The 18,992-nt window shown below is 37.9% G+C and overlaps 1 protein-coding gene and 1 long non-coding RNA gene across 4 annotated transcripts in view; one reads left to right on the forward strand and one right to left on the reverse strand.

Annotated features, from left to right (window-relative positions):
• Positions 1-18,992, forward strand: part of GPC6 (glypican 6) — an 800,882-nt gene that overhangs the window by 219,746 nt on the left and 562,144 nt on the right. The gene's annotated exons all lie outside the window — the stretch shown is intronic.
• Positions 2,660-12,915, reverse strand: LOC137854040 (uncharacterized). 2 transcript variants are annotated; one of them, XR_011094930.1, is made up of 3 exons: positions 12,873-12,915; positions 6,787-6,818; positions 2,660-6,403 (listed from the first exon to the last, which is right to left on the reverse strand). It is a non-coding gene; the product is annotated as an uncharacterized lncRNA (long non-coding RNA). The 2 variants fall into 2 exon arrangements; XR_011094929.1 differs by having other exon boundaries at positions 6,787-6,869.

The raw sequence follows: 18,992 nt of genomic DNA on the forward strand, positions 1-18,992 counted from the left end.
GAATATTTATAGGAGATGTAATATCAGGAGGTGGATGAGGTAGACTGTCACTTTAATGGACAGCTCATTTTAGTCAGATGTAAAAAAGCTGAAAAAGAAGTGAAAGTGGTCAGGTCTTCTTATTATTTTAACATATTACTTAATGAATTAAAGACTGATCTCAAGATATTATACAAACTGCTATCTGGCTTGGTTGGAAACAAAAAAAAAACAAAACAAAACAAATAACAACAACAACAAACACTAGGAGTCAGAGGAGCAGCTTTTCTGAAATATGTCATAAGAAGCAAAATGCATATTGAAAATACTTACGCAGAAGAGGTTTCACAAAGGTATAGGTATTGGAAACTTCTAAGAAAAAATAGTGATATTTTCAGTGTGGTAAATCATACCAATCATCATATCTGCAGTCTGATCTACAGAATTTAATTCAATAGAAGTTGCAGCCCAGTTTTTTCTGTTTGAATTAAACATTAATTAACTAAATAAGTAGCATACTAAGAAGAAAAATATCTTTTATTTCCTTTCATCACATGACAAAACTGAAAAATATCTTAATTTATTTTCTGAGTGAAGCATCCTAGGTAAATTTGTCCCTTGAAGGCATTTACAACATAATACAGTCAGCATACAAACCTTTGCATCTTGATAAGACTGTGTCCTTACCCCCATTTAACAATAAAAACTCTTGTTTTCATTTCAATTTCTTAGAGCTACAAAATTATGATAATGGAACAACATTTTTACCTTGCAGCAGTATTTAAGTGTATTATTTTAAAATACTGTATTTTGAACTCTAGTGTTTTTACACACAGCTTTTGTGATGTCCTATATACAGGACCACATAAATAAGGAAGAGTGTATATATTAAGACCATATTTGTGTCATATGTCTGAAGATGTATGAAGATTTGGTTTTGTTACAGTTGTAGAAATAACAACATTGTTATAAATGAAATTTTGAATCAGAAAATTCAGTCAGTGACATAAAAAGATCTGAATGAGACTGTTTAAACAAATTCCAGTCTTGGATTTTGCTACAAATTTCATGTGGGAAAAAAAAAAGTAGCAGCACATTGACTTTTCAGTGTTTTAAAAAAAAGGCTAAATTTTTCATGAAGAGTTATCTGCTATCTCCTTTTCAATGCTTTCACTCCTCTTTTTCACACTCCATATGTTTGATTTGCTACCCATAAGCAGCTATACAGTCTACTTGCTGTTATCCTCTTTTGGATAGGTTTTGGCATGAACAAATATGCTAATCAACATAACCTTCTTAAAGTTACTGTAGAAACAAGTGTTATGTGAAAAAAAAAAATATCAAGGTATTGCATTCAAAGCATACAATACTACTCAAAATTTTGAAATTAGAACAGAATTATTAGCTTCAGTGTTATCTGTTGCAGAGTGGACCTTTAGGAAGGCCAACCACTGCTTTTTGGAGATCTGCAATTTTAAAGCTTTCTCTGGGTCTAGAGCATTCAGCCTGACCTTGGATCTTGGTTTATCAAGAGCCATGAATTAAGAAGGTATGAAAGACTTGGAAGGTTTTCTGTTTACAAGTCTGGCCTTTAGGCAGAAAACTGCTAAAAAAAAGGGGGGGGACTAATTTGTAGCCGCAAAGCATGTGGTATAATCAGGCTCATACCCATATTGCTCTATGTCATCTTGAGCAGAAGCTGCCTACCTAATGTTTGTGGCTTAACTCAGCCGGCAGCTAAGGACCACACAGCCATTTGCTGACCCTCCCCCCTCACTCTCTGGAATGGGGGAGAGAATCAAGAAAAAATGAAAGCCTGTGGGTTGAGATAGACAGTTTAGTAGGACAGAAAATAAAGGAAAATAATAATAATGATTAGTACTACTGCTAATAGTGTGTACAAAACAAGTGATGCACAATACAACTGCTCACCACCTGCTGACCGATACCCAGCCTATCCCCAGCTGGTCCCCCCACTCTGGCCAGCCCCCCCATATTAATTATTCAGCATGTCAGATGGTATGGAATGCCCCTTTGGACGGTTTGGGTCAGCTGTCCTGGGTCTGTCCCCTCCCAGCTCCTGCTGCACCCCCAGCCTGCCGGCTGGCAAGACAATGTGAAAAGCTGAAAAGTCCTTGGCTTAGTGTAAGCACTGCTCTGCAACAATTAAAACATCAGTGTGTTATCAACATTATTCTCATCCTAAATCCCAAACACAGCATCATACCAGCTACTAGGAGGAAAATTTACTCTATCCTAGTTGAAACTACAATAATCATATCAGTATCTAAAATCAAACTTAAACTATTTAAAGGTTGTGATCTGTTAAAAAAAAAAAAAAAAAAAAAAAGGCTGGGTCACAGTTGAACCTCTCATTTGAACCTCTCATCCTATGATTCTGTAAATATATCTTCTGGCCCAATTTCTAAAATACTCTGAAAAGAGAGTATGAGACCTACCAGTGACCAGCATTATAGTGAAAAACAAAACAAAACTAAAAACAATAACAAAATCAAACGCACACAAAGAAAAAACATAAAAATAGTCATTAGGTTGGTTGTTGCCTTGGAACCAAATGTAAAGACTAAAAGCCAGGAGAAGCCATTACTCTGAATATATTCATCACATAGAAATTCTGGTACCTGAACTAAAGAGCTAGAGAAACTGCATACCTCCAATACTGTGTTCACTTTTGGGCCTACTACAGGAAGGACATCGAGGTGCTCTGGAGAGTCCAGAGAAGGGCAACGAAGCTGGTAAGGGGTCTGGAGAACAAGTCTTATGAGAAGCAGCTGAGGAAGCTGAGGTTGTTTAGCCTGGAGAAGAGGAGGCTCAGGGGCAACCCTATCGCTCTCTATAGGTACCTTAGAGGAGGCTGTAGTGAGGTGGGGGTTGGTCTATTCTCCCACATGCCCGGTGATAGGACAAGGGGGAATGGGCTGAAGTTGCACCAGGGGAGTTTTAGCTTGGATATTAGGAAAAACTTCTTTACTAAAAGGGTTGTTAGGCATTGGAACAGGCTGCCCAGGGAGGTGGTGGAGTCACCATTCCTGGAGGTATTTAAAAGATGTTTAGAAGCTTAGGGATATGGTTTACTGGAGGATTTGTTAGGTCAGAGGTTGGACTAGGTTATCTTGGAGGTCTCTTCGAACCTAAATGATTCTGTGATTCTGTGATTCTATAAAGTGTTGCTGGCAGGTTAAGGAAGTCTCCTGACCACTCGTGAGGCCACACCCAGAGTACTGTGCCCAGGTCTAGACAAGAGTCTAATAAAAGGCTATGAAGGACTGGAAAGACTGGAGCATCTCTCCTGTGAGGAGATGCTTTTGAGTTGGAACTCTTCATCTTGGAGAAGAGGAAGCTCAGAGGGGACATTACCAATGCGTATAAATGTCTGAAGGCAGGGTGCAAAGAGAACAGAGCTATGCTCTTTTCAGTGTTGCCCATTGCCAGGACACAAACTGGAACACAGGAGGCTCCCTCTGAACATTAGGCAGCACTTCTGTACTGTGCAGGTGGTGGAGCACTGGCACAGGTTGCCGAGAGGTTGTAGGGTCTCCTCCTTGCAGCTCTTCAAAAGCTACCTGGGTATGATCCTGGATAAACAGCTGTAAGTGGCCCTGCTTGAGCAGGGGATTGACATACAGGAGAGCATTCCAACCGCAACCATTCTGTGATTCTGTGACTGCCAATTTAAAAAACAATAAAATAACACACACACAAAAAAAACTTTTAAATATAATTTTGTTAATGGTAATAGTAAACATGGTTTCAGACTAATAAGACTTACAGGAATTCAAGATTTTTGTTGCTCAGTATTTCTAGTTTCTTGCAACAGAAGTACCTTTTGTATCACAGGAAAAAAGAGATAAGTGCAGGTGCTTAATTTGATGCTCTTTTAGATATCTTAGATTTCAATACAGAGGTTGTTTTTTGAATTTATAGCCAGATTATGTATAAGTAGTCATTTTAAGTGTGACCACATATTTATATGATATAATAAGGAAAGGTAAAAAGAAGGACTTTTGATAATGTGATACATGAATCATTCTAGTTAATTGTATCCCAAATAAAACTTTATCCCAAATCCAGTAACGTTCATTTTATATCCTGCTTGGCCAAAGATAGGAGAACTGGGATTCTGTGATTCTTTCATAGAGCAGATGATCATCCCTGGGGCTTCCTATATTTTAGATAAATTATCAGCAAAGTAAAATCAATAATTCAATACTCAATCAACAGTTAATAATAATTCAATTATGAATGAGATAAATGAAACAGAGATAAATGAAAGTTATGTACTTTTGCTGCTGAATTTTACTTTTAATGGTGTTAATGGATGAGTAACTTTAGGTATGTAAATAATCCTGTACAGTTTAGTGGAACTTCCAGTTGTTAAAATTACTCCATTATTACTACTATTATTCTTAATAATATTTTTATTATTTATTATTGCAGAAGTTTACTTTGAAGTTTGTGGATAGCTTTTCATATTTTGGGAAGCAACTTTAACCTAGGATAGATAAAATATCAGTTTCATTACTTAATTGTAATAGTTTTTACATAAGTTTTGTAATTTTGTCATGAGAATACGCAGTATTCATTTTGGATGATAACTCCATTATGACACAATTTTAGCTTTAGATATTTATTTATAACCACATTGAAAGAAGGTTAAACCTACTCAACCCTTCTATTTTGTTCTTAAAAAGCATGCTCCCCAACTGGAAGGAGATTGGGAGTAGTCCTAAAGTGATGTTAAAAGAATGCAAGTAGTAATCTGATTCTCCCTTTAGGACATTAATCTTTTAACAGTAGTATCAGCTAAAATTGGCTTTGATAATACAATCATTCAGGAAGTGAATTTGCATTTGGAAGAAAATTATTGGTAACATTTGCACAGTGCTGAAAACTGCCGCTGTACAAAATGGACATAGAAAATAGGCAAAAAAAAAAAAAAAAAAAAAAAAGAATATTCATTAAACACATACTTATTAACTCCACCAAATTAATTACACTGCTTTGAAGTCACCTCAGAACACTCTTTTTTTTTTTCTTTGAAAACAGTAGACAAGGGAAAGTGTTAAGAAAATGCTTTTGCATTTTCTATTTAATGGAAGTTGTATAAGATTTCCTTTTTTTTTTTTTTTTTTTTTTTTAATGAATAGCTTTTAGTGAAGTTAATAGCACCTGGACTATAATTTTCATCATTATAAAACTATAAATCTCTTTCAAAATCATAAAATACTGTGAGAGCTATTAAGTAGTAATATATTGAATTTATTGGGGTTATGAATCCCTAATTTCTAATTTAGAAAAGCACCAACTGACAGAAGAGGTTATTTACTTGCAGATGTGCATATATTTATACCTGTCTTTTTATAAACCATTCTGAATTTGTTTTTTGTAACCTGAGTCTTTTACAGAATGTGATTTGTTCCCTAATCTCATAAATATATTATAAGCAGACTTATCTCGATATTTTTCATTACAAAAGTGGCCAAACTTGACTACAAATTTTCAGAAAATGTTTTCAACTGTTTCACAGGAATAAAGTGCAGCTTTTCATGGTGTGCATTTAATTACATACGTAATTCAGTGCAAGTGTTCATCATTTATACATATTATTGGTTTTAGCAACAACTTTCTGGCCTGGTTGTTTAAATCACTATACCAGAGCCGAGTTCCATCTCCTGTGTCTCCTCATTGACCCTAAATCAAACCAGAGGAGGCACACATTAGAGAAATGGGACACAATAGTGCAGTAACTTAAAGTCATATAGAAATAGAAGGTCTGCTCCTGTGACAGTCTATGTAGCTATCAGTAAAGAGCCTCCTATAGGTGCTTTACACAGTTTATCAGATAAATTAAAACACTTTTGTTCTTGTTGTTAATTACAGATATTACCTTTGCTTGCCAAGAGGACAGATAGCTTAGAAAAAATGGAAAAAAAATAATTTAATATTGTTCACATATATGGTTTACTAGGTGTACACTTTAACTGAATATTGTCAGTCATTTCTTATAACTAAATTGGTGTTATACAAGAAAATAAAATACATGTGACTTCTTTAGATAGCGAATAATGGTAGTAATCAGGAAAAGAATATTGTGAGTTTTATTATGACATTTTCTGTTATTGTTATTATTTCTTAATGACAGAGAAAGCAAATAGTATTGACAATTGACTAGTATTGACATCTGTCAATAGTATTGTCTTTCACTGTCATTAAACCAAAGTAATAAAAGGAGTTTTAAAATTGTTTTTACAGTTTTAGGTGTATGCTGAGCAAAGCTAGCAGAGGTTTTTTACAGACATGCCCTAAGTTGGCTTGAAATTTCCATCTGTTATTAGTGTGATACATCTTCCTGTGGTTCCATCTATAAAGCAGTGGCCAGGGAATGCCTTGTTCTGTGCAGTTTCTGAAAGAAGGAAGCAAGTAAAAAAAAATGTATTCTAAGTGCTCTGATGTAGACAGAAGCCTAAGAGCCTTATACTAAAGAGAAGTATATTATACTTCTCTTTATATACTATATATATACACTTATATATATAGATATCTATATATCTATATCTATCTATAGATGAGTATAGTAGTATATCTATCTATCTATCTATCTATCTATAGATAGATAGTATATCTATGTATCTAGATAGATATACTACTATACTATATAGATAGTATATCTATCTATCTACATAGATAGATATAGTAGTGTGTATATATATATATACACACTTATACTAAGCCTTATACTAAAGAGAAATAACCACAAACAGCCATGATGTTGAAAATAGTCTTTACCTCCTTTCTTCCTGGCTCTATCTTCTACAGATCTGCAGAGAAAAAGAATTCTCTTGGAATGATATCTGTCCATATTATGTCAGCTGAAGTGTGCAAGTAAACAGGTTATAGTGCCTTGTCATCTTTATGGGAAATAACATTTATTAACCATAATGAAGAAGAATTACTGATTCATCAAGGAAAATGCAGTGCCTATAAGGCCATGTTACAATAATTTAAAAATAAAATAAAGTAAAACAAAACAAAACAAAACAAATAAAATAAAATAAAATAAATATTTTTTTTCTGGATTTAAGAGCTTTTATGAAGTCTGTAAAAGTACTCAGAAGTTTTTTTTTTCCTTTTCATTCAAAGATGTCATTTCAAGAATATGATTACATAACAGAAGACTAGATATAGATGGGGATTTCCTTTCAAGCTGATCTTTAATGATAAAGGTCAAACCTTTAACATTAGAACACTGGAAGGGCAAGAAACTCTTTATCATTGATTTTGGAGACCCTGCACCTCACCATGTATCTCAGGCCAGAGTGTACTGACAAAAGGCAGTAATAGAAAGAGCTAAAAACTTGTTCAGTCTTTAATTGTGGCAAAATTTAATAGAAAAAAAAATAAAACAAGGAGCAACAACACATGTGTTGGACTAATGATAAAATCAGATCTCAGACACTATTTGAAACAGCTGAAATGTGCAATTGTTGCAGGCTAAGGTACTGTCTGCTAAAAGCTTTCATTTTCCTCTTGGTAGAAATTATTACGCTAGCTGGTAACAGCATAGTTTCTGTCAATTATAATGAGCTAAAAGTTCTCAGAGCCATTCTATGTTCAAAAATATTGATTTAAATAATATTGTAAGTTTTTTGTTTGTTTGTTTGTTTGTTTGTTTGTTTATTTTTCCTGCAGGACTACTTGTACTTACAAGTTTGCAGCATCTGCAATGCAAGGTATGCCTGCTTTGTGTCCTCCTCAGGACCTCTTAAAATCAAAGACAATGTCACTCCTTTTTGCCAGGCTTCCTGAATGTATAGTCCTTCATCCTCTGAGGGACCCTCCACTACTCAAGGTTCAGATCTTTGAAAAAGGACTGAGGACTCGTTCAACTGCTTTGGTTCCAGAGTCATTGTATACAGAGAGTATTAACCTTAAGAAACATGGGTGCAAGCCCCCAGGCACACATACCAACTTCCTGGTGCCTCAGTTTCTTCACCGAGTTTCTTCAAGGTTCAATTTGCTTGAAAGATGGGAGGACCTGGACACCTCAGCCTGTAGCCAGGCTCTTGGAGATCTGTCAGCTGGTTATTGAAACTAACAGCCTGACAGCAGCAGTGAACAAAGGGTTTCAAGAATGTTGGTCTGTGTTGCTGAATCTTGAGATTCCTAAGGAAGTAAAATTTATTGAAAATATTTCACTTTCCTGCTTTTTCATCAAAAGTTTGTCTACCCATGCTTTAATAATAGAGCAAGTGGTCTCATCCTATAGTTGTCAATATCTGTAAAGAATCTTTAAATTCACATTGATAATTAAAAACCTTGTAATTCATTTTTTATTCATATTTTACTGCACATCTTTTTCAGTACAGTGAACTTATGTTTATCATATAAGAGAACCAAAACAGCCTAAAAATAGTCAAAGAAAGTCAGTAGGAAAAATTTAGATAAAAGAACTTTCCAACATCACATTTTTAGTGAACATCTCTACCCATATTTCTTCCTCCTGTGTCAGCTGGTATCCCCTGTAACTGAAGGTTGTTTTTGGTAGGAGTGGGAAGAAAAAGGCCTGAGTTCCTAAATTGCATAAGTTTTACTGTAGGAAATCACAGACCATTCTGTTGTACACCTTTAGGAAAGAAGTAAATACTTATTTCTGTAGTTCTGTGTCCTGAAGGAGATGCCACTGGCAATAAGCAGCTTGAAGAAGAAAGGCACCCCTCTCCTGAGGTTATCTTCTTCCACCTGGCCCATTAGTTAGAGTGGCTGGGAACATTTTTTCCCCTGACTCTTGGGAGTCAGCTCTCTCTGAGTCACTTCTAGTAAATTTTGATGTGTACCAAGAGACTCTGCAAGCAAGATACACACAACATAAGAGCACAAGTTAATCATTTTTTGGTTATTATACATGATGGATAACTAGGAGTAATGCAAAGCAGTAGTATGATCAATGATGAGACACCCAATAACTTTCTGGTGGCTATGCAGTCATCAGTCAGGCTGGGAATGGGCTGATCTTCCTTGTTGCTGAATATCTACCTTCCAGTTTGCCACTTTTTTTTTTTTTTTCCATGGGGTTTTATACCTTCCCATATTAGGTAGACTTCCTTTGAAATCCTCCAACTCTCAAAATCCTGCCACTGGTTTTGTTTCCAGTACCTTTCATGTCTTTAGCATTGACTTTCTCATACTGTAACAGTAATTAGATCTATAAAACTGAGCTGAGTTCATGCAACCAAGCTGCACCAAACAGCTCTCAGACACTGGGATCTTTGCGTGGAGGGTAACAGGATATTACTTGTTGCATGTTTTTGGACTCTCTTGCATTCAGGGATTTATTTATTAGTCTACTTCTGGCCATATTTCTAGCAGGCTTCTTTGGGCAGAAAAATGAAAGTATTTTTTATTGTTTTGTTTTCACTTTTAATTTTTTTTTCTCCTATTTTATTTATTTATTTATTTATTTGTACTGTGTCTGTCTGAGAAGTTAGATTTCCCTACAACAGCCCATATAGTGCTCTTGTATCTAGAAGATCATTGGTATCACAGCAATGTTCTTGCTATTGCTGAGTAGTGCTGACACAGCATAAAATCTGTCTCCCAAGGCCAGTAGGCTGGGGATGGACAAGAGGGGACATCACCAGGACATATGACCTAAACTGACCAAAGAGCACAAGATACCATTACATAACATATGGCATTACACCCAGCAATAAAAGCTGAGAAAGAGGAAGGGGGGACTCTCACTGGTCTTCCCAAAAGAACTGCTACCTGTATTAAGGCTCTGCTTCCCAAGACATGGCTGAACATCACTTGCTGATGGGTTACAGAGAATAATTTTCTCATTTTGCTTCTGAGCAGCCTTTGCATTTTATTTTACTTTAAGCTCTTCCTTGTCTCAATCCATGTCCATTTTTTTCATCATATTTCTCACCCCGTTCTTTTGAGGAGGGGGAATGAGAGAGCAGTATGTTGGACCTTACCTGTCTGTCAGTGTGAAACCATCTATAAAGTCAAAAACACATAAACACGGAAATTACTTGGTTTTTTGCTTTGCGCCATTCGTCATTGTTAGGTTAATACTTAGGATCTGGAAGGGACAGTTTGTTCTTTACAGTTGTTGATTACAAATAGAAGTAAAAAGAAAAATGACAGTTTCTGGCCCTGTAATTTGATGGGTAGACCTTGAGCAACTACAATAAAAGGACTCTAAGGTCTTTATAAGTTTTAGTGTCCTCCTTAATACCTTCTTTTCCTCAAGCAATTAAGAAAAGGGAAAGTTAAAAGGCTGAACTGAGTTCTGTGATTAGGCTGATGAGTATCTCAGTTTATGGCAGAAACACCAAAGTCTTATCGCCAAAATGCCTAATACTGCCTTCATATTAAGATCAGCATGACATATATTGTAATTGTCTTTGTGAACTGTTTCTACAATTGATTTTGCAGGAAAGTGTGTCATTACAAACCAAAAAATGGGAAGGTAAATTTATCTGTTTAATGTTAGCATTAAAAAGTTTCTTCGGGCTGACTGAAGCTATGCGAATGAAAGAAGAACACTGTGGTTAAGGACTCTTAAACTGATGTTGCTAAAATAGTATTAGTATTTTAGAAACATGGATTTTATATATGACAATACAGTGATCAGCAAGGGATCTGCATGTCTTTAAAGTATTCTTGACAGCGTAATCAAATGTCATGACTGTAGTTCATGCAACTTTAACTTTTGTTGCATGTATATTACTAATGGGGTAACCATTAAGGATTTGTTTTGGGCTTGTCCTTAAGGATTCATTTTGGCAGTATAGCATACCCAGTTAAGCTCAGGCAATGGACTCCACTCTGTCCTGCTATCGTATTCCTATGCATACTTGAACTAAGCAGTGTAAACCTGTCTGGATTCATCACATCCTGCAATCACATCTTTGGATTTCAGTGTTATATGACACATGTTGATCAAAATGTTTATAATTATATGATTGTGGACAGTGTTATTATAGAATCACAGTATGGTTTGGGTTGGAAGGGACCTTAAAGATCATCTAATTCCAACCCCTCTGACATGGGCAAGGACACCTCCCACTAGACCAGGTTGCCCAAAGCCCCACCCAGCTTGGCCTTGAACACTTCCAGGGATGGGGCATCCACAACTTCTCTGGACAACCTATACCTGGGCATCCTGCTAATAACTAACTTGTCCTGAGAGCAGCTGAAATACAAAATATGCTTTCACTATGTTTTGTGATCATAGTAAAGTAATGCATTGTAATGCGTTGCTAGTATTCTCTTTCTTGCTATAATGCTGTATAAGATATATATTTCTGATATTACGGTAGGGAACATAATAAATAGCAGAAGTTGGTTGATGGGGAGGGGAAGTTGGCCACTATTCCCAGGTGGAAACAAGCTTTGAAGTCAGAAAATTACAGCCATCTAGCCAGTGAGATGATGAAACTATACGGTACTGAATCACAGCCTTATGGTTTTCTTTCCACAACGCACTGAGCAAAATGCCAGTAATACACCCCCCAGGAGGTAACTAAAGATTCTTCTCACAAACTGTGCTAGCAAAAACCAATTGTCTGGCTGTGTATGCTTGGAAAATAAAATTAACCTGAGTGTTAGAGTAGTGATACTGCTTCTAGTAGTTTAGTTAGGAAGGCTCTAGGGATTTCAGCTCTTTCTTTAACATCTGTGTAGTCCTAGTCTGAACAGGTTTGCCTTGGCCTCTGCTTCTGTAACTTATTACTGAGTACTTCCCAAGGACTACAGGGTCAGGGCTTCTTGTAAATGAATGTTCCCTGTGGGACCCATAATGAAGAGACTGTTAACTAATTATCGGTCTATTTGGAAGGCATTCATTTTTTAATTGACCTGAAAGCACTCAAGGAACAAAAGGAATCTGAGGAAAGATTATTTGGGTACAGGGCAAACAAATGAGTCATTCTCCTTCATAGAGTAGTTGCACTGGTTTATTGGAATCCACTGGACGTGCAAGTTTTTCAAGTTCAACGTTCCAATGATTAAAATTAGGGGAGTGATGTCTGATGACTCGATCTGTATGTTACAGACAATTTTCCCTGCCTTCCTTCAGCTGTCATTATCTCTGTAAAAATTGCTCCAATCATCACTTGTCACACCAACATTACAAAGGAATTAATTTAAATCATAATCTGTTTCCTTTTAGTTTAAGTAGGAAAGTTCAATTCTGTGCCTTGAATGTCAGGTGGAATTTTACAGAGGCTGCTTGCAGGCTGTTATACCCCACAGAGAAGATAATTACAAATTCAGAAGAAGCCTGAGGTCTTTTGGTTAGAGATCAGATTTTGTCCAACAAAATGATATTTTCATTTTCACAATTTGAGTAGTGGCTGAGATGATGAAATTCATGTTTCTAATTTAGTTTTAACTGCTAAATAATTTAATGCAGAAAATATGATACTGCTGTTTAGTATTTTTTTAGCTAAAGATGATTGTGAGTCAAATTGTTCTACAGCAGCATTTTCTGTTCACGTGTTTGAGTGGCAGATTGATGAAAGTGTTAGGGAAAAATAGTTTTCCATAATAGAAACTTAATCATGCAATCATTAAAAGTTCTCCAATGTTCCAGATTTCACCAGTAATGCACTTAAGAAATTGAAAACTTTGAAAAGCAGGTATTCAGAAACATATTTGCCAATGCAGAAAAAGATGTAAATCTCAAAAGTGTGGGCAAGAGTTAAAGCTGAATGAGAGTTTGGTTTGGTTTTTATTCTATTAACTATTTAAAAAAAAAAAAATTAAAATGTAGAAAATATAGTGGAAAATATTAATCTAGAAGCAAACGAGTTCCAGAGAGCTGAGAGATAAGAAACTCTGAAGTGTATAATAAATTACACTACCTTGTCCACGAAAGACTGAATATGAGCAGGTCTGAAGCAGATCTGTAAAGACAGATATTTATAATTTTAAAGAACATGGTTAATGAGGAAGCCCAATCACATTAATCTAAATAGCAGTATGAAGGATGAAAACCTTCAATTCAAAAAAACTTCTTCAATTCCTTTAGGCTCTATTGATGCCTACGGTATCCAAGTTTGGACACTGAATTCACACTGAATTCACACCTTGAATTCACACTTGTTTTATTAGAATTTATTCATTATTGAATTCATGAAGCAGTATGGTCACTGTAAGTTTCGGTTTTCACCAGTCATAGTGTTCATCCAACCATTATGTAGAAACAAGAAAATCTGAAATATATATATATACATATATATATATATATGTGAAACTACGATTCGCATAGAAACTATAAAATATTGACTACCTCAGAAAGAAGTGTTACTGAAATTGTTAAACATGCAATGTGACCTCCTCCTTCCCCTCCCCCCCCCAATAAATAAATAAATAAATAAATAAATATCTGGCACTGTAAACATTTTATACAGTTATGCTTCCACAGTGATTGCATCAGGTATTTAGGAAATCTGGTGGCGAAATTGTTAAGGGTAGTGTTATATTCCACAGGGTTTACTGTTCTTTCAAATTCCATCTTCTCCAAATAGCCAACACATTTAAATCAGTTCTGGCATTTTTATACATATCAGTAACAGTTATTCAGCCTGAGACATGTAAATTGCAATTTTTAAAAACTCTTGTATAGCATATTTTGGGGACACCAAACTGAAATATCTGAATAATAAGAAGAATAAGTTCTATAAACTGTTTTTATTACACTTTAAAGCAACATGCTATCCAAATTACCAAATTCAACTGCAAAATTGACCAATTTGGATCATATGAAGGTGGATGTTAGATTACAGTTGTAATAAAAATGAAATACTAGTAGCTGATAACATAGGCTACAAAAGGAGGTATGTAGGTCAGTATCTTCAGATGATAATGGTGGTTAGAAGAGTTAGTGTAGCTTGCTGGGAACTGCTGAGTTTTTTGTAACAAAAATCTGCTAAAATTAGCACATGCACGTAGACCATTTGGAGTTTCCCAGGGCAAGAACTTGTACATGAGCTGTGATCATATTTTTAGCCTGCAAAATACATAAGGTGTATAAAAACACAAAACAGTGATTAAACTCCTTTCAAAGTGATAGAACACAAATGTTATAAAACACAAATGCTAAATGGTCCCATTCAAGGAAATTGAGAAAGCCCAACCAAATAAAGCCTGCAGATTTATTTCCAATTCAAGCAGTCTGTTCTATCAGAGATTTGCACAAAATAAGGGAAAAATCCAAAATAAAGTGCATACCCCTTAAAACAAACAAACGAACAAACCAAAAATTACTTTTCTTTGGATAAAAGCATGACCTTTTTATTTTTCTAATGACTGAATGAATGATTTGTCCATTCTAACACGAATTGGAGGTTTAATAAGAACAAACACAAAATGGTAATCACTACTGTTAAAAAGCAAATATTAACACATATTAACATATTAACACATATCAACACCTAAGTAATATTAACACATACAGAAAAGATTGTTTGTCAGAGAGTTTCCACTCACCATTCCCAGGAATCATCCCAAGGTTTGGACCAAATTGTGAGTCTTTGGAGCATGCAGCCACTCATGCTCAGTACTAACATGATAGAGCTTATGAGCCTCAATTTTCAAAGCCTTCATCTTTGCTAAGTGCACCTGAACCTCTCAAGCTGATCGGCCAACACTCCACTGCCACAGGGCAAAGGAAAATGTTTTTGCTGTATCTGTAACCTGACCTGAGCCTCCAATGTAGGAAATGAGAGGAAGAAAAAGATGATCTTGAAACAAAATATGAAGAGCAGCATGACATTTTTCATTATTGGTTCTTTCCATGAAAATAGAGGGTGAAGAACTAAAAATGTGTTTTGTTTTGTTTTGTTTTTTGTTTGTTTTAAAAAAGATGTTTATAAATTAGCAATCTGTAATGAAGATATTCGTAAACATGATTTAGGAAAACACATTGTTAGGAGAGCAAAGCAATGATGTGATAGAGAAGTTGTGAACGTTTATTTAATTAGGAGTTTCGCATTTCATCAGCTAACAGACCCATGAATGAATGAATATCTGTTGAATTAAAATTAAAAAAAAAAAAAGAAAATATATGTACAGGTATAAGAAATAAGTACAGTAGAAATCTGAATGAATTTGTAGCAGCTAAGCAGGATTTTAAAGTAAATTGGAAAGTAGTTTTTGCAGTAAAGAGAAAATAAGACCATAAATAAATAAACAAGAGGAATATTAATATTGCTACAAAATTGACTGTTATACTGTGTTCAATATACTTTAATGTGTCATAATATTCAGCATGACATAACATCTTAAAAACCTAGACCCACAGCTATTACTCAGTAAACACAGTGCCTTGATGAATAACATTAGTTTACTTGACAGTCCAGCAGTTCTGAAAAACAAAGAAAACCATATGGAAGAAAGAAAAAAAAAAAGTGAAACGGAGGAAATAAATTTTAATTTTATTAAAATTCATGACATCAACAGCACTAAAGGATATTGTCATTACAGAAAGTGTAAACAACCAATGTGACTGAAAGTGGGAGAGTAGGTCTCCCTTGTGCTTTCCAATAAGGAAAAGCACCTGGGCTTGTGTAGGAAGGTGTTTTCAGACGTAATGATAAGATATATATTTTTGTATTTAATCAAGCACACAGGGAGGGGTACAGAGAGGACACAGAAAGCCCACCTGATAAACACGTGGCTCAGAGGCTGGTGCCAACACAGAAATTTTGGCTTTTTTGACCATGGAGCACTTTACTCGGCACCCAGCCTGATGGCCGCAGATGGGTCCCTATCTCTAAGGGGAAAAAGGATCCTAGCCCAGGAGCTTGCAGGGCTCATTCAGAGGGCTTTAAACTAGGTGAGAAGGGGACGGGGCTGAAGCAAGGCTTGTTGGAGCTGTGCCAGAGGTAACAATGGCAAGGCTGGGAGAGAAAGCAATGGCCCAACTGAAGTGCATCTACACTAATGCACGCAGCATGGGTAACATGAGGAGGAGCTGGAAGCTCCATAACAGGAGGAGCTGGAAGCCATCATGTGGCAGGCAGGCTATGACTTGCTTGCCATCATGGAAACGTGGTGGGACCACTCTCATGACTGGAGTGCTGCAATGTCTGGCTATAGGCTCTTCAGAAGGGACAGGCAGCATGGAAGGGGTGGTGGTGTGGCTCTCTATATCAGAAGGAGTTTTGATGTCATGGAACTTGAGGCTGGGAATTGTAAGGTTGAGTCCCTATGAGTTAGGATCAGCAGGAAGGCCAACAAGGCAAGCATCTTGGTGGGGATCTGTGATAGACCACCAAACCAGGATGAGGAGACTGATGAGGAGTTCTACAGGCAGCTGACAGAAGTTGTGAAATCGTCAGCACTTGTTCTTGGGGGGGACTTCAACTTCCCAGATATATCCTGGAAGCACAACACAGCCCAGAGAAAGCAGTCTAGGAGGTTTCTGGAGACCATGGAAGATAGCTTCGTGACGCAGCTGGTTACTGAGCCTATCAGGGGAGGTGCCCCGCTAGACCTTCTCTTCACAAACAGAGAAAGACTGGTGGGAGATGTGGTGGTTGGAGACTGTCTTGGGCAGAGTGACCATGAAATGGTAGAGTTCTCCATTCTTGGAGAAGCCAGGAAGGGGACCAGTAAAACTGTTGTATTGTACTTCCGGAGAGCCAACTTAGAACTCTTCAGGACACTGGTTTGTAGAGTCCCTTGGGAGGCGATTCTGAAGGGCAGAGGAGTCTAGGAAGGCTGGGCATTATTCAAGAAGGAAATCTTAATGGTGCAGGAGCAGTCTGTCCCCACGTGCCCAAAGACAAGCCTGCAGGGAAGAAGACTGGCGTGGCTGAACAGAGAACTGTGGCTTGAGCTTAGCAGGAAAAAGAGGGTTTACAATCTTTCAATCTTTGGAAAAGAGGGCAGGCCAATTGGGAGGCCTGCGACATAAGGATGTTGAGAGGCAGTGCAGGGACAAAATCAGAAAGGCCAAAGCTCATCTGGAGCTCAATCTGGCTACTGCTGTTAAAGACAAAAAAAATGTTTTTACAAATACATCAACGCAAAACAGAGTACTAAGGGAATCTTCAGCCTTTACTGGATGTTGGGGGAGACTTAGTTACAAAAGATGAGGAAAAGGCGGAGGTGCTTAATGCCTTCTTTGCCTCAGTCTTTAGCTGCAAAGCCAGTTGCTCTCTGGGTTCCCAGTACCCTGAACTGGTGGAAGGGGTGGGGAGCAGAATGTGGCCCTCACTATCCATGAGGAAATGGTTGGCGACCTGCTACAGCACTTGGATGTATGCAAGTCAATGGGGCCAGATGGGATCCACCAGAGGGTACTGAGAAAACTGGTGGAGGAGCTGGCCAAGCCGCTTACCATCATTTATCAGCAGTCCTGGCTATAAGGGGAGGTCCCAGTCGACTGGCGGCTAGCAAACGTGACGCCCATCTACAAGAAGGGCCAGAGGGCAGACCTGGGAAACTATAGGCCTGTTGGTTTGACCACAGTGCCAGGGAAACTCATGGAGCAGATAATCTTGAGTGTCATCACATGGCACTTACAGGGCAACCAGGTGATCAGGCCCAGTCAGCATGGGTTTATGAAAGGCAGGTCCTGCTTGACAAACCTGATCTCCTTCTATGACAAAGTGATGCTCTTGGTGGATGAGGGAAAGGCTGTGGATGTGGTCTACCTTGACTTCAGCAAGGCTTTTGACACCATTTCCCACAGCACTCTCTTCAAGAAACTGGCTGCTCTTGGCTTGGACTGGCGTACGCTTCGTTGGGTTAGAAACTGGCTGGATAGCTGGGCCCAAAGAGTTGTGGTAAATGGAGTCAAATCCAGTTGGAGGCCAGTCACTAGTGGCGTTCCCCAGGGCTCTGTACTGGGGCCAGTCCTCTTTAATATCTTTATCGATGTTCTAGATGAGGAGATCGAGTGCACCCTCATTAAGTTTGCAGATGACACAAAGTTAGGTGTGTGTGTCGATCTGCTCGAGGGTAGGAAGGCTTTGCAGGAAGATCTGGATAGGCTGCACCAATGGGCTGAGGTCAACTGCATGAAGTTCAACAAGGCCAAGTGCCGGGTCCTGCACCTGGGGCGCAACAACCCCAAGCAGAGCTACAGGCTGGGAGAGGGGTGGTTGGAAAGCTGCCTGGCGGAGAAGGACCTGGGAGTATTGGTGGATAGTCAGCTGAATATGAGCCAGCAGTGTGCTCAGGTGGCCAAGAAGGCCAACGGCATACTGACTTGTATAAGAAGCAGTGTGGCCCGCAGGTCTAGGGAAGTGATTGTCCCCCTGTACTCGGCTCTGGTGAGGCCGCACCTTGAGTACTGTGTTCAGTTTTGGGCCCCTCGCTACAAGAAGGACATTGAGGTGCTCGAGTGAGTCCAGAGAAGGGTGACGAAGCTGGTGAGGGGTCTGGAGAACAAGTCCTACGAGGAGCAGTTGAGGGAGCTGGGTTTGTTCAGCCTGGAGAAAAGGAGGCTCAGGGGTGACCTTATCGCTCTCTATAGGTACCTTAAGGGAGGCTGTAGAGAGATGGGGGTTGGTCTATTCTCCCACGTGTGTGGTGACAGGACAAGGGGGAATGGGCTAAAGTTGCGCCAGGGGTGTTTTAGGTTGGATATTAGGAAAAACTTCTTTACTGAGATGGTTGTGAGGCATTGGAATGGGCTGCCCAGGGAAGTGGTGGAGTCACCATCTCTTGAGGTCTTAAAAGACGTTTAGATGTTGAACTTAGTGATATGGTTTAGTGGAGGATTTGTTAGTGTTAGGTCAGAGGTTGGACTCGATGATCTTGAGGTCTCTTCCAACCTACACAATTCTGTGATATTGTCATTCTGTGATATGGTACCTGTTCAGCTGCATGTTATGTGTTGAATAGTTTCCGATTAATGTGACAGCAATACAGTGTGTAAAGTGAGCATTTTTTGCCACTGTCATTTATGTTTGACAGCATCTGGCTCACTGGTCTCTTCATGTGTTGTTTCTGGTTTAGATGTGTGATCC

Source organism: Anas acuta, chromosome 1, assembly GCF_963932015.1.
Source record: "Anas acuta chromosome 1, bAnaAcu1.1, whole genome shotgun sequence".
NCBI classification, from domain to species: Eukaryota; Metazoa; Chordata; class Aves; order Anseriformes; family Anatidae; genus Anas; species Anas acuta.